The sequence below is a fragment of the Oncorhynchus mykiss genome, chromosome 31 (genome assembly GCF_013265735.2).
Source record: "Oncorhynchus mykiss isolate Arlee chromosome 31, USDA_OmykA_1.1, whole genome shotgun sequence".
NCBI classification, from domain to species: domain Eukaryota; kingdom Metazoa; phylum Chordata; class Actinopteri; order Salmoniformes; family Salmonidae; genus Oncorhynchus; species Oncorhynchus mykiss.
In genome coordinates, this window is record NC_050571.1 from 41,299,883 (window position 1) to 41,313,358 (window position 13,476).

Sequence of the window (13,476 nt, forward strand, 5' to 3'; positions counted from 1 at the left end):
AGATGTTCAATCAGGTTCAAGTCTGGGCTCTGGCTGGCCCACTCAAGGACATTCAAAAACTTGTCCCGAAGTCACTCCTGCATTGTCTTGGTTGTGTGCTTAGGGTCATTGTCCTGTTGGAAGGTGAACCTTCTCCCCCAGTCTGAGGTCCTGAGCACTCTGGAGCAGGTTTTCATCAAGGATCTCCTTCGATCCTTGTGCTGAAAAACATCACCACAGAATGATGCTGCCACCACCATGCTTCTTCGTAGGGAGGGTGCCAGGTTTCCTCCAGACGTGACCCTTGGCATTCAGGCCAAAGAGTTCAACATTGGTTTCATCGGACAAGAGAATATTGTTTCTCATGATCTGAGAGTCCTTTAGGTGCTTTTTGGCAAACTCCAAGTGGGCTGTCATGTGCCTTTTTACTGAGGAGTGGCTTCCGTCTGGCCACTCTACCATAAAGGTTTGATTGGTGGAGTGCTGCAGAGATGGTTGTCCTTCTGGAAGGTTCTCTCATCTCCACAGAGGAACTGGAGCTCTATCAGAGTGACCATCGGGTTCTTGGTCACCTCCCTGACCAAGGATCTTCTCCCCTGATTGCTCAGTTTGGCTGGGCGGCCAGCTCCAGGAAGAGGTGTTTCCAAACTTCTTGGTGGTTCCAAACCTCTTCCATTTAAGAATGATGGATGCCACTGTGTTCTTGGGGACCTTCAATGCTGCAGACATTTTTTGGTACCCTTACCCAGATCTGTGCCTTGACACAATCCTGTCTCTCAGCTCTAAGGACAATTCCTTCGACCTCATGGCTTGGCTTTTGCTCTGACATGCACTGTCAACTGTGGGACTGTATATAGACAGGTGTGTGCCTTTCCAAATCATGTCAAATCAATTTAATTTACCACAGGCGGACTGCAATCAAGTTGTAGAAGCATCTCAAGGATGATCAATGGAAACAGGATGCACCTGAGGCTCATAGCAAAGGATCTAAGTACTTATGTAAATATTTCTGTTTTTACTTCTTTATAAATTAGCAAAAATTTCTACAAACCCTGTTTTCGCTTTGTCATTATGGGTTATTGTGAGGGAAAAATATGTTTTTATCAATTTTAGAATAAGGCTGTAACTTAACAAAATATTGAAAAAGGAAATTGGTCTGAATACTTTCCAAATACACTGCAGGTGAATGACATTCAGCACAAGAATGGTATGAAGAGGAGAAGAACGGGACACTATGCTGATGATACATTGTTTTCATTCCCACTATGCCCGTATAATTGGAAACAGAGTGAACTATATTAAGCTGCTTGATGAAGTTAAACGTGCATTCAGATGAGCTTTCCCGATTAAACTTTTCGTAAACTACATTACATAACACTGTCATTTCTTAACTAATCTGTCATTTCTTAACTAATCTTCTTAACTAATATAATTACCTATATTGAAACATGTCAGAAACCAAACTATGAGTCAGTGTTTTGATATGATGAAGACTGGGAAGGCCATGCAGCACATGAACTCTGACCCGGAGACTCATTTTGAGGAGTATGTAATGGACCCCACAGATGGTATGCTTCATCACCACCACCACCACCACCACTGCTGACTTCACTGCTGACATTCCCACCCAGGCTGCTCCCTCTACAGTCCAACCTGCTTCCTTCAGTGCCAAGTCTGCTGCCACCAGTATCTGGCCTGTTTCACCCACAGCTCAGTCTGCTGCCAGCCAACTCCACCCATGCAAAAAACTTGAGTGGTTTGATAAGTAGCAACTCATCACTAGTTTCCATATAGACTGTGCTGTACTCAAGCCCTTTTGGTCTTGTTTCTAAAATGAAGGTCTCAATTCAATCAGATATATAGTTAACCTGCGGTTGCTCTTGTGTGTCACAAACCACTCCCTTCCTACCACGTTACAAGTTCAAATCAGTGATAGAAAGTGTAGGCTGTTTGGATGGGGGAATTTAAAGCCTGTCAGTCTAATCAAGAGTATGGTCTATAGCCTACAATAGAACATCACACAGTGTTTGAATTTGTAACACGGCTGCAGGAACTTCTAACATGGCTGCATGGGTTTTGTCGAATAGAACGTTTGGTAGTTTTGTGACATCCAATGGCAGTGTAGGCGATGAGGTAACACAAGGAGCCGCTTGTGGATTTGACAGCTCCAACACAGTTCCACCTCCGATACCGCCAAAACCTATCATAGCATTATTCTGATTAAATCGAGCCCTAGACGTTTCAGGTGGAGATTTTTCCTCTGTTTGCAAGGATGTTGCCATATGTTTGGATCCTGCTGTGTTATTCACTCAGAATCAGTCAGTTGCCATACCCACTCATTACCTTGGGCCCCTAAGGGATACGTATGTGTGTCACGTTTTACATTTGTCATTAATAAACACGTTTCTTTATTTCGACCAATTCTTAGAATGACTTTTGATTGTAGGTAAATCGTTATTCACTTCTAATAACAAAAATGTTTTGCTCTCACAGGAATATATAATAATAATTACATCAAGAAATATGCAGTCCACAAAGAAACAGAACTGATCATTTAAGATAATAATTGCATAAACAAGGGAGTATAAACCAACCAGTAATAAACCAACCTTAAATGTTCCATTAACTCAGGTGATCTTAAATTCACCGATGTGAAAAATAACACTTTTAGACACTATAGTGGATGTTTAGAAATGTTATTTCTGGCCAAGGCAGGATTCGAACAGGGTCTTTTGGGGCCACTCTTGCCCTTTCTCAAACAGGAAAAAACAACAGTTTCACTGTTTTTCATAATGAACAATGATTAATAAACATTTATATTATGAAGAAGAAACAACGTTTTATTTCCTCTTTTTTCTTCTCCCCATTCTTCCTCCCTTAACATACTATTGTTCGCCAGCTTTGGATAAGTGGCGTTTGCCTAAAAGTGTCTGTTAAATAGCATATTTTCTTATTATATTATAATCCATTTTCAGACTAAAGGTCGCCTATAAAATAATGCATATAATAGTAATAAAAACTGCACTTTGTTAAATATTATTTAAAAAAAGGTAGTCTGTGAAACATTGTGGAAAAACCTGGATCACTTCAAATTTAAGAGAACCGTTTTAGGGAAATTGCACTATACACCACCTGAAAACACATACATTTCAATGTAATTATTATTAATTATTTGTTCAAATATGACATTGTCCTTATTTAACAATGCTTACCTTTGGATCCTATAAAAGCCATTGAAGTGTACACTGAGTGTACAAAACATTATGAACACCTGCTCTTTCCATGACAGACTGACCAGTTGAGTCCATGTGAAAGCTATGATCCCTTATTGATGCCACTTCAATCGGTGAAGATGAAGGGGAGGAGACAGGTTAAAGAAGGATTTTTAAGCCTTGAGATAATTGAGACATGGGTTGTGTATGTGGGTGAATGGGCAACACAAACAATTTAATTGCCTGGTAGTAGGTGCCAGGTGCACCGTTTTTTTGTCAAGAATTGCAACCCTGCTGGGGTTTTCAGCTTAACTGTTAAGTATCAAGTGTATCAAGAATGCTCCACCAATGTGAAGCATTGGAGTCGTCATGGGCCAGCATCCTTGTGGAACGCTTTCGACACCTTGTAGAGTCCATACCCAAACGAATTGAGGCTTTTCTGATGGCAAAGAGTGAAGGTGTTCTTTATGTTTTGTACACTCAGTGTATATCTAAAGTAATTTATGTAATATTGTTGAAATGAGTAAAAATACTATTTGAATTTTCATTCTAATATGGCATTGCTGTTATGAAATTCCTTTTTACTTCTCAACCACTTGGTAAAGCTCTGTAATTTCCTAAATAATCAAACTGGGAAAAGAAACAAATGGAAGTTCTTATTTGACTTGTAAGTAGTATGATTTTAAGGGTGGGGTGTCTGCATGTTTTTTCAAGAAAAAGGGTTATTTGCTCAATGGCAAGCACGTACAAAAAGGGAAGCGATAAACACATCGTTGGAAAGCAGTTACAGACACTTTTTTTCCAGTGCATGACACAAGTTACACGAAGTCGACACTAGGTGGGGGTGTATTGCCATGAATAGCAGAAATGTGTTAAATTCAGGCTTTAAAACAATTACAGTCTATCTGTAATAATCTAGAAAAGAATCATGGAACGGAGGAGGGCTCGTGTAGAAGGGCCAGCCAACTGATATGTTTGAAAGCCTTAAAAAAAGGATCCCCTTAGATTTGAGATATAGTTGAGTGCTGTAACTACATCGGCTCCCATATGGTCTAGCGGTTAGGATTCCTGGTTTTCACCCAGGCGGCCCGGGTTCGACTCCCGGTATGGGAATGCAATGTTTTAATATTGTCGCGAACTTGCAATTGTTTCGCAGCACCGATGTGCTAATAGCCTTTCTGATGAAGTCTGAAATGTATCTTACTGTTCAACTGGACAACCCATAGAAACCTATACACACGGTCAAATTTATAACATAAAGTACATTTCTAAAATAGGCAATGTACCAAAACTGCGATCCCTTAAGTGGGCGGGTTTGAAAGTGTAGCCAGGACTGTTTATACCACACCGGACAGTGTGCATTTGGTTTCAATGTATCAACGTGATCCACATCCTTGAAGTTGTATATTCAATGCATTTTTTGTTCGTGATTGTAAATCTAGTTGGTGTTAAAACAATCTGCTAAAGATAATGATTAAGATTGCATTCCAGTTAAAAGTCCGATACGTAGTTTATTCTAGCCTATCCCAGTAAATTTCTCAGTATGAGTAACCAACATTTCATTTCAACCGAATCCCTAATGCTGGCCAATCATTTCTTAGGGAAAATGTGACTGCTAGGAATTCCCCACGCATCGGTTTTCGGTAAGAAAAAATGAACAGTGTAACCTTATGTCAGCCACGCGAACGTAGTGAAAGTAGAGTTGGCATATTTACTGTACTGATAATGTCGGGCTTCATCTCACAAATGGGATTATTTTTTGGGGATAATAACAAGATGCTGATAAGTGCCTACTGAAGATATTATGCTACTGGACGATTTTGATGAAGACATTGTCATTTTAAATGTCTGACACTATAAAATAAGGATTTAAGGTGAGTCTTTTCAATTCGAATTGCTAATGATGTACTTCTAATTTGTTTTTGTTTTTTTACGTTGTCTTGACTATTAGTCTGGAATGTGTATGAAACAGTTGTGTTACCCCCGCGCAAGCAGTCCTTTTCATATCGTAGAATGCTCTCCCATTCAATAAATGTATGGATTGGGTGCATTTGATATTTTTCTTTCATTCATTTCTATATAGCCTACATACTGCATTTAATTTATGTAACTCCACTTGTAAATCCACAAAAAATAAAAATAGAAGTTATTTGCTGTACTGCATCTATTCACCTTGTAGACTAGAACAAATATGGACTACTTTCATTTCTTAAATTCAAAAGAGTTCTATACACAATGTTCTGCCACTGACCCACATTACTGAACATTTGACATGAAAAATCACAGAGATGTATGACCCACTGCTCTGGTTTATTAACCCTCCTATTGAGAAGCCGTGTCATTGTGTGATACACCCTTAGAAAAAAAGGTGCTATATAGAACCTAAATGGGTTCTTTGGCTGTCCCCATAGAAGAACCCTTTGAAGAACCCTTTTTGGTTCCAGGTAGAACCATTTTGGGTGCCATGTGAAGCCTTTCCACAGAGGGTCCTACCTTTCCAAAAAAGGGTACTCCCTGGAACCAAAAAGGGTTCTTCTATGGGGACAGCCAAATAAGCATTTTGGAAAAGTTTTTTTCTAAGAGTGTACCATGCCTTCCATGTGACAGGGGTGCTGTGTGGTAAATGTGAGAGGCTGTTGTGTGCTGCTGACAGAGCTAGCCTGTCTGCAGTGTCTCTAGGTTCCAGTTGCCATTTGTGCTTCATGTGAGTGTGAGGGATCAATTATACAGCCCTGAAAGCAATAGATTGTTAATGTTTTATCTGTTAAGTAAAGAGGAGTTCAACTGCACCCTACTGTTGCAGCCTCCACAGGTATTAGATGTCACATTAATAAGCATACCCAATATCTCTTCAGTCTCTGAATATACTATTGGAGAATATTCTGTATCATTGCACCAGTGCTTGTATTTCCCTCTGATTTGTAGAAATGACAAATGGTACCATTACCAATGTTCTGCTGCTCTATCATGAAGTTGGCCATTTAGTTCACGAGGTTGAGAAAGACCATCCGCTCTTTATTGGGCACTTGTATGAACCATGTCTACTCATCATGTTCATCTAACATGTTCATCAGTTAAGATATTCTTATTTTCATGTAATTAACTACTTCCAACTGCCGGAAAAATGTGATGGCTTGGATCTACACTAAACTGTGTTTTCTCAAATGACCTGATCTCCTCAACCCATCTGTGGTCAATATAAACGTTTGCCAGATGTTTACATTTTTGGTTTAAGATGCTGGCCTAGTGGGACTTTGCGAGCTGAGAAATCTCCGTGCCTACTGTTGTCCGGAGAAAAGTAGGGGCGAGACAGGGGAATACTTGTGCTCTCCTTATTTGGAGGGTTAGGGGGATGTTTGCGCGACTCAGCTCAGCCCGTCAGCAACAGAGATCAGCTGGTCCTGCTGACCCCCACTCCTCCTCCACTGTCCACCCACCCCCACCTCTCCCCCCGCAACACAGCCCGCCTATCCCAGAAGCCCAGTAGATAATTGGAAATCTCAGTCTTCTGAAACCAATTATCCCCTAACAAGAGCCTCTAAATATACCCGTCTGCAGTGTAGTGGTCTCTTGCATATGTTTCAAGCCCCAGACTCCATGCATAGTTTTTAAAAAATCCCATGGTGCCTGCCTCACTGCACACTTCCCACCCTCTTTCCCTCCTTCCCTCTCTCTCTTGGTCTCGACAGTCATGTGCATTAATGACCCTGCCTTCTCCGCCTTTGAACTTTGTTGCTGGAGGGATTTCTCCCTCACAAAGGGACTTTGAGGTAGTAACCTCCCTTTCATGAGACAGGGCCTGGATTAACATGATGGAGGATGAGAACAGGCCAGGCATCAGGTTTCAGTTAATAGTCAGTTTATGCACACTGACTGGGAACACTAGCCTATGCCTATCTGGGGCTAGTGACATGCCTGGTCCTTATCGCGTGACCGTGATGTCACCATCAGCAGGGCACAGCAGCCAGAGCAGCTGAGGATTGTGACTGGGTGACGAAGACTGCAGACAATGGGAGAGCTGTTCTCATTTGTGCTTCATAATATTGAGGGATGCTATCAATGTCCTGGCCTCAGTCTTGAGTCTTTTCTAACTGGCCAAGAGCTGCCCTAATGAGCTCTTGGATCTGTCCTTGGCTCTTTGTGTACCTCCGACCAAATCTTCGGCTACCCAAGAGGAAACACAGGTGAAAAAAAGCAGGAGAGTGGGCATCTTGGTGAGTCTAAGGTGATGTGAAAATCAGCCAACACTTCCCTCCATGCTATTGGCCATTGTACAGTCACTTGATAATAAAATGGATGACCTCTGATTGTGGATTTGCTGTCAACGGGACTCTCATAACTACAATACTCTCTGTTTTTCTGAAACATGGCTTTCGGACAAGATACCCCCCATGGCTACCCAACGCAATGGATTCTCCATTCACCAAGCGGACAGGACATTGGATTCAGGGAAAACCAGAGGGAAAGGGCTATGTTTCTGCATCAACAGCAAATTCTGTGCAGTGGAAGTCTCGACCTATTGTTCACCCGTCTTGGAATACCATATGGTCAAATGCAGACCCTTCTACCTCCCAAGAGAGTTTTAATCTGTTATTGTGACTGCTCCACCTCAGCACAACAACAACAACAAGCTGACAATTGACAAATGGTACAAGGCTATAAACAAGCAGGAAATCATGCACGTAGATATTACTTTTCTTATTGCCGGTGACTAAAATTCAGCGCCATTAAAACACGTGATGCCAAACTTCTAGCAACACGTCTCCTTTGTCACTAGGGCCAATAAAGTCCTAAACCACTGTTACTCAACCCACGAGCAAGCATACAAGCCCCCCCCACTTCCCCCCTTCGGCAAGTCAGATCATGATTCCATACTCATGCTTCCTGTTTACAAACAGAATCTCATACAGGAAGTACCCGTGACAAACTGCATAGAAAAATGGTCTACCGTATCAGAGGCTATGCTGCTGGACTGCTTTGCTAGTGCTGACTGGAATATGTTCTAGGACTCTGCCGATAACATTGACGAGCTAACCACCTCCGCAACCAGCTTCATCAGGAAATGCATCGCCGACATCATCCCCACGGTGAAGGTTCGCTGCTTCCCCAATCAAAAGCCCTGTATTAACACAGAGGTCTGTGCTAAGCTAAAGGACAGAGCTACCACTTACAGGGCTATCACAGCCAACCCTGAGGCTATGGCTGAGGTCAAGAAGACGTACATGAAGTCCTGCTACGACCTCCACAAAGCCATCAAACAGGCAAACAACAATATCGTAACGAGGTGCAATCCTATTATACTGGCTCTGACACTCAGTGCATGTAGCAGGGGCTACAGTACATTATGGACTATAAAGGAAGCTGAGATCTGTCCAAAAATGCCTCTCTACCAGACAAACCAGTTGCCTTTTATGCACGTTTTGACAAAAACAACACAGAGCCCTGCATTAGGGCCCCTGTAGATCCTGAGGACTGGGTGATCTCTCTCTCCAAGGCTGACGTGAGTAATGTCTTTAAATGGGTCAACCATAAGATGGTTTCCAGGGCATGTTTTCAGGGCATGTGCAGACCAGCTGCCAGGCATCTTCACTGACATTTTCAACCTCTCATTGTCCAAGTCTGTAATCCCCACATGTTTCAAGCTAACTAGCATCATTCCTGTTCCCAAAAACTCTAAGGCATCCTGTCACATGACTACCGCCCTGTAACATTCACATTTGTAATAATGAAGTGCTTTTAAAGGCTGGTCATGGCACACATCAACTCTATCATCCCATGTACACTGGACCCACTCCAATTTTCAAACCGCCCCAACAGATCCACAGACGACGCAATCTCAATTGCACTCCACACTGCCCACTCCCACCTAGAAAAGAGGAAGAGCTATGTGAGGATGCCGTTCATCAACTACAGCTCAGCGTTCAACACCATCGTGCTCTCCAAGCTCGTCACCAAGCCCTGGGATTGAACACCTCTCTGCAACTGGATCTTGGACTTCCTGATGGGCCGACCCCAGGTGGTAAGAGTAGGGCACAACACTTCCGCCATGCTGACCCTCAACATGGGAGCCCCCCAGGAATGTGTGCTTAGCCCCCTCCTGTACTCCCTGTTCACTCACAACTGTGTGGCCACGCACGACTACAACTCCATCATCAAGTTTGTTGATGACACCATGGTGGTAGGCCTGATCACCTACGGCGATGAGACAGCCTCATCAAACTACACCTACATTATATTGAAACTAATTTCACATATAATAATATATATATAGCCTAAAGACGAGATTACATTTACAATAGTCTGATGGGTGACAATATTATCAATCGTCGAATAGAGAATGTTGTGACTGATGACCTGTGCAGCGTGCATTGACAGCGTGCATTGACAGCGTGCATTGTCAAAGAGGAAAGGAGCTTATCAAATAGCACTTCTTCCATATCATCCTACAGAAGTCCATGCAGATGTTTTGATTGCTATACCCTATCAGAAAGAGCAGATTCCGATGTTTCTAATGAACCTATTTTTGCCAAACAACTGTACAAATTGTGAGGATGTCTCTGTTTCAAAATATTACTTTTTCCTAGAATAACCGTGGCTCCATGCATTCCTCATATGAGTAGGCTACCGGTGACAATCAGCGATAGCCATTTAGGATATTCAAATATATTCTTACTGAAAAACATGTGTCTTGACTGTGGCAGGGCCTGGGATGAACTAAACAAACAAGTTGATTTAATTGGCATGGCACAGCCATAGCCATGTCTACCAAGCACAGATAAACACAACTGAAAACATGCTATTCTGTTCTTTTGAAGTTAATGAACATGTATCATGTTTATTTATGACCTTCCTGAATGAAATATTAATGGATTTATTTGTGATTGTATATATTAACACTAGAAAGGCAGGGAGCATAATAATGTTTCAAAACAAACTGAAATGTTACATTTTTTATTCATTTTTAAAGTCATGTCCCCCTCGTCCTTAACTTTTTCTAAACACATCTATACAACACACTGTTTAAGTTAGAATCTTAATATCACAAACAAAACTGGAGTTTTAACCATTTTTAGAAGCGTATGTTATTTAAAAAAAAAAAAAAAAATCCCCTGGCCTGCTCCACTCCTATGATAGTTGAATGTCTCATGCCCAGTTGATGATCAACCGATAATTGCCCTGAAACTGAACCTAAACTATACCTTAACTAATTTCAAACATATAACAACATATTAAATAAATGAAGTATGATGGGGGAGAAAAGGGGAGAATGGGTGAGTTGATCAGTGAGGGATTCGTAATTATGTAATCACCAATAGTGAATGAAGAATAGGGAGGGCCATTCTATTGTATTGATCCATTCTAATTCTAATCTTAAATTGGTATGTACCCTGTATCAGTCCACCGAATCAAAGCAGTTTTATTAGTCTACTTGGAGTAGGCTACACAGTGAGAACGTGCATCATTTACAATGGTAAGACCAAGACAAATGGATGGCGGGGAAGAAATGGACCGTATCTGATGATGATAATTCTGATTCATGCTGAACGGCTTTTCATATCTGGGAAAGGATCCATATCGGGCAGCAGGTGAGCGAGTGTTGGATAATGTTTTTGATCAGGAGGCACGGCTGTACTAGGTGAAAGGAGGAACTTGCCGCTGGCCTGTTGCTGTGTTCTACAACATGCTTGACTTGGCTGCTATCAACAAACACATGTTGTTCAAGCAGTGCATGAACAACACCCATGAGCGGGAGAGACGTCACCATGAGTCTGGCACACAGGCTACGTGAGAGACATATGAGGGCCAAGGCAGCAGCAAAGATTCCAAAGAGCCATTGCGCGAGCCAAATTGCACACAGCTCCTGGCGAGGAGAAGCTGCAAGTTGATCAGATTCACTCGAAAACAGAACCTGGACACTTGCTTCCACTGCAAGCGACTTGTGTGGGGGAAGTGTAGCAATCAAGTGAAAGTGACAAAGATTTGTGGTGACTGTTCGGACAAGGGATAACAACAGCTAAATGAGATCCAACTGCACACAATACTTTAAGCACAAGCAAGGCCACAAATAATGTGTCCAATAACTGACAATAATATGCTATTTTTGACCACAGTTACAGTATATCGACACATTAATTATAATGCCAATATTATTTTTGTGCTGATTTTCTCTATTCACAAGCACGCTTGGCACCTATACTGATATTTAGGCTACTAGTATTTTCAGATATTGTCTTAGTTGACAGCGCATGTCTTGTGGTTTGGGTATTTTCATTTGTTTTGTCAGTAGAAAAATAAGCTTTTACTTTGTTTCAATGCACAAGCTTTCTGCTTCATAGTTGTTACAAAGGCACTCCACAAATGAAATAGATTTTATACTTGGAAAGCAATGGCTTTTTTTCTGGCCACTCTTCCGTAAAGCCCAGCTCTGCGGAGTGTACGGTTTAAAGTGGTCCTATGGACAGATACTTCAATCGCCGCTGTGGAGCGTTGCAGCTTCTTCAGGGTTATATTTTGTCTCTCTGATTAATGCCCTCCTTTCCTGGTCCGTGGGTTTTGGTGGGCGCCCCTCTCTTGGCAGGTTTGTTGTGGTGCAATATTCTTTCAATTTTTTATTAATGGTGTTCCTCTGGATGTTCAAAGTTTCTGATACTTTTTTATAACCCAACCCTGATCTGTACTTCTCCACAACTTTGTCCCTGACCTGTTTGAGGAGCTCCTTGGTCTTCATGGTGCCGCTTGCTTGGTGGTGCCCCTTGCTTTGTGGTGTTGCAAACTCTGGGGCCTTTCAGAACAGGTGTTTATATACTGAGATCATGTGACACTTAGATTGCACACAGGTGGACTTTATTTAACTAATTATGTGACTTCTGAAGGTAATTGGTTGCACCAGATCTAATTTAGGGGCTTCATAGCAAAGGGGGTGAATACATATGCCTGCACCACTTTCCCGTTTTTCTTTTTTAGATTTTTTTGAAACAATTAATTTTTTAAATTTCACTTCACCAATTTGGACCAATTTTTGAATGTCCATTACATGAAATCCAAATAAAAATACATTTAATGTACTCCTGGGTGGCGCAGTGGTCTAAGGCAGTGCATCACAGCGCTAGCTATGCCACCAGAGACTCTGGGTTTGAGCCCAGGCTCAAAAGGGGGTCCTATGAGTCCAGGCTTATTTTCTAGTTAAATGTATTTATTAGACAGGTGGCTATTGGTAGGCCTGGCTATTCTACTGTTAAATATGCATAAGGTCATTTCGACCATAATGGCTCTTTGAGGATGAAATTCTCAGAATTCTTTTGTCTTTTATGATATTTCTCAGAAAGTACTACTAGAATGTAAAATACTCGTATTTAGGAAACGTCAGAGACAGGTGGGTTCAATGTTTTTATTGAAATTAAGTTATTGAAATTACAATATTGAAAATGGTCAGATTGACCATTTTTGGCAGTTCTAGTGTTAACAGAATGTCTGACTCATATTTTTCACTTTTAAATGTATGCCAAACAAAAAACAATGATTGCAAAGTTAAACAAACAATACAACTCTATGTACAAGGATGATTTTGAACAATTTCCACTGAAAATTTGACCGTGGTCACCGATATAACTGTTTTGGGGCACACATTTTCTCCTCTCCTCAGCTCCTGACCGCCATAGAAATGGAATGAATAGACCGGGCATCCCCATTCAAGTCAATGATGTCATAATGGGTGGACTGGCTGTCATTGCGAGTGTACCCATAGGAGCAAAGCAAGAAGTTAAAGCACCACAGGAAATGTACCCATCAGTATGTGCTGTGATTTGTTAACTGACATTACAAAAAATTCCATTTAATTTGAATGAATATTCTACAGTTCAGCAAAGAGCAACAGAGTTTCATCACGTTGTTAAGAGTCCAAGGTACGGAAGAAACTCACTCAACCATACAAATGCCCCGTCTTCAGTCAGCTGTTCGTCCCACACAAAAACAGTTATGACGGTTATTTTATTTTCATGATGGTCTTCATCCATAATCGTCCGTGATATGCTAATTGTGCCTGCCCTAAAGATATTTCATGGTGGCTCCCCCTATTTTTTGTCGGAAGACAGTAGGGAACTTGCTCTGTAAAGTTCCTTAGTTCACTGTGAGTTTGTTTCAACAACCGAGGCTCTGTCACCTGAGTTTCACGTCCTCTGATATATCCGTTCGATCACTAGCAGCGCTACGGCCAAGCGGCCGACGTGACGTCAAAGAGAAAGGGGAGCCAGGGGAAATTCCACCTGTAACCCCATCCCGCCTGCAT

The 13,476-nt window shown here is 41.7% G+C and overlaps 1 protein-coding gene and 1 non-coding gene across 2 annotated transcripts in view; both read left to right on the forward strand.

Moving 5' to 3' along the window:
• Window positions 1-4,232: 4,232 nt before the first annotated feature.
• Window positions 4,233-4,304, forward strand: trnae-uuc. The gene has a single exon. It is a non-coding gene; the product is annotated as a tRNA-Glu (tRNA).
• Window positions 4,305-4,563: 259 nt separating this feature from the next.
• LOC110505187 (ETS-related transcription factor Elf-1) overlaps window positions 4,564-13,476 on the forward strand; it is an 80,487-nt gene continuing 71,574 nt past the window's right edge. Inside the window, exon 1 of the mRNA XM_036969628.1 lies at window positions 4,564-5,065. The gene's annotated coding sequence lies outside the window, so the exon portion shown is untranslated. The remainder of the gene's footprint in view (window positions 5,066-13,476) is intronic.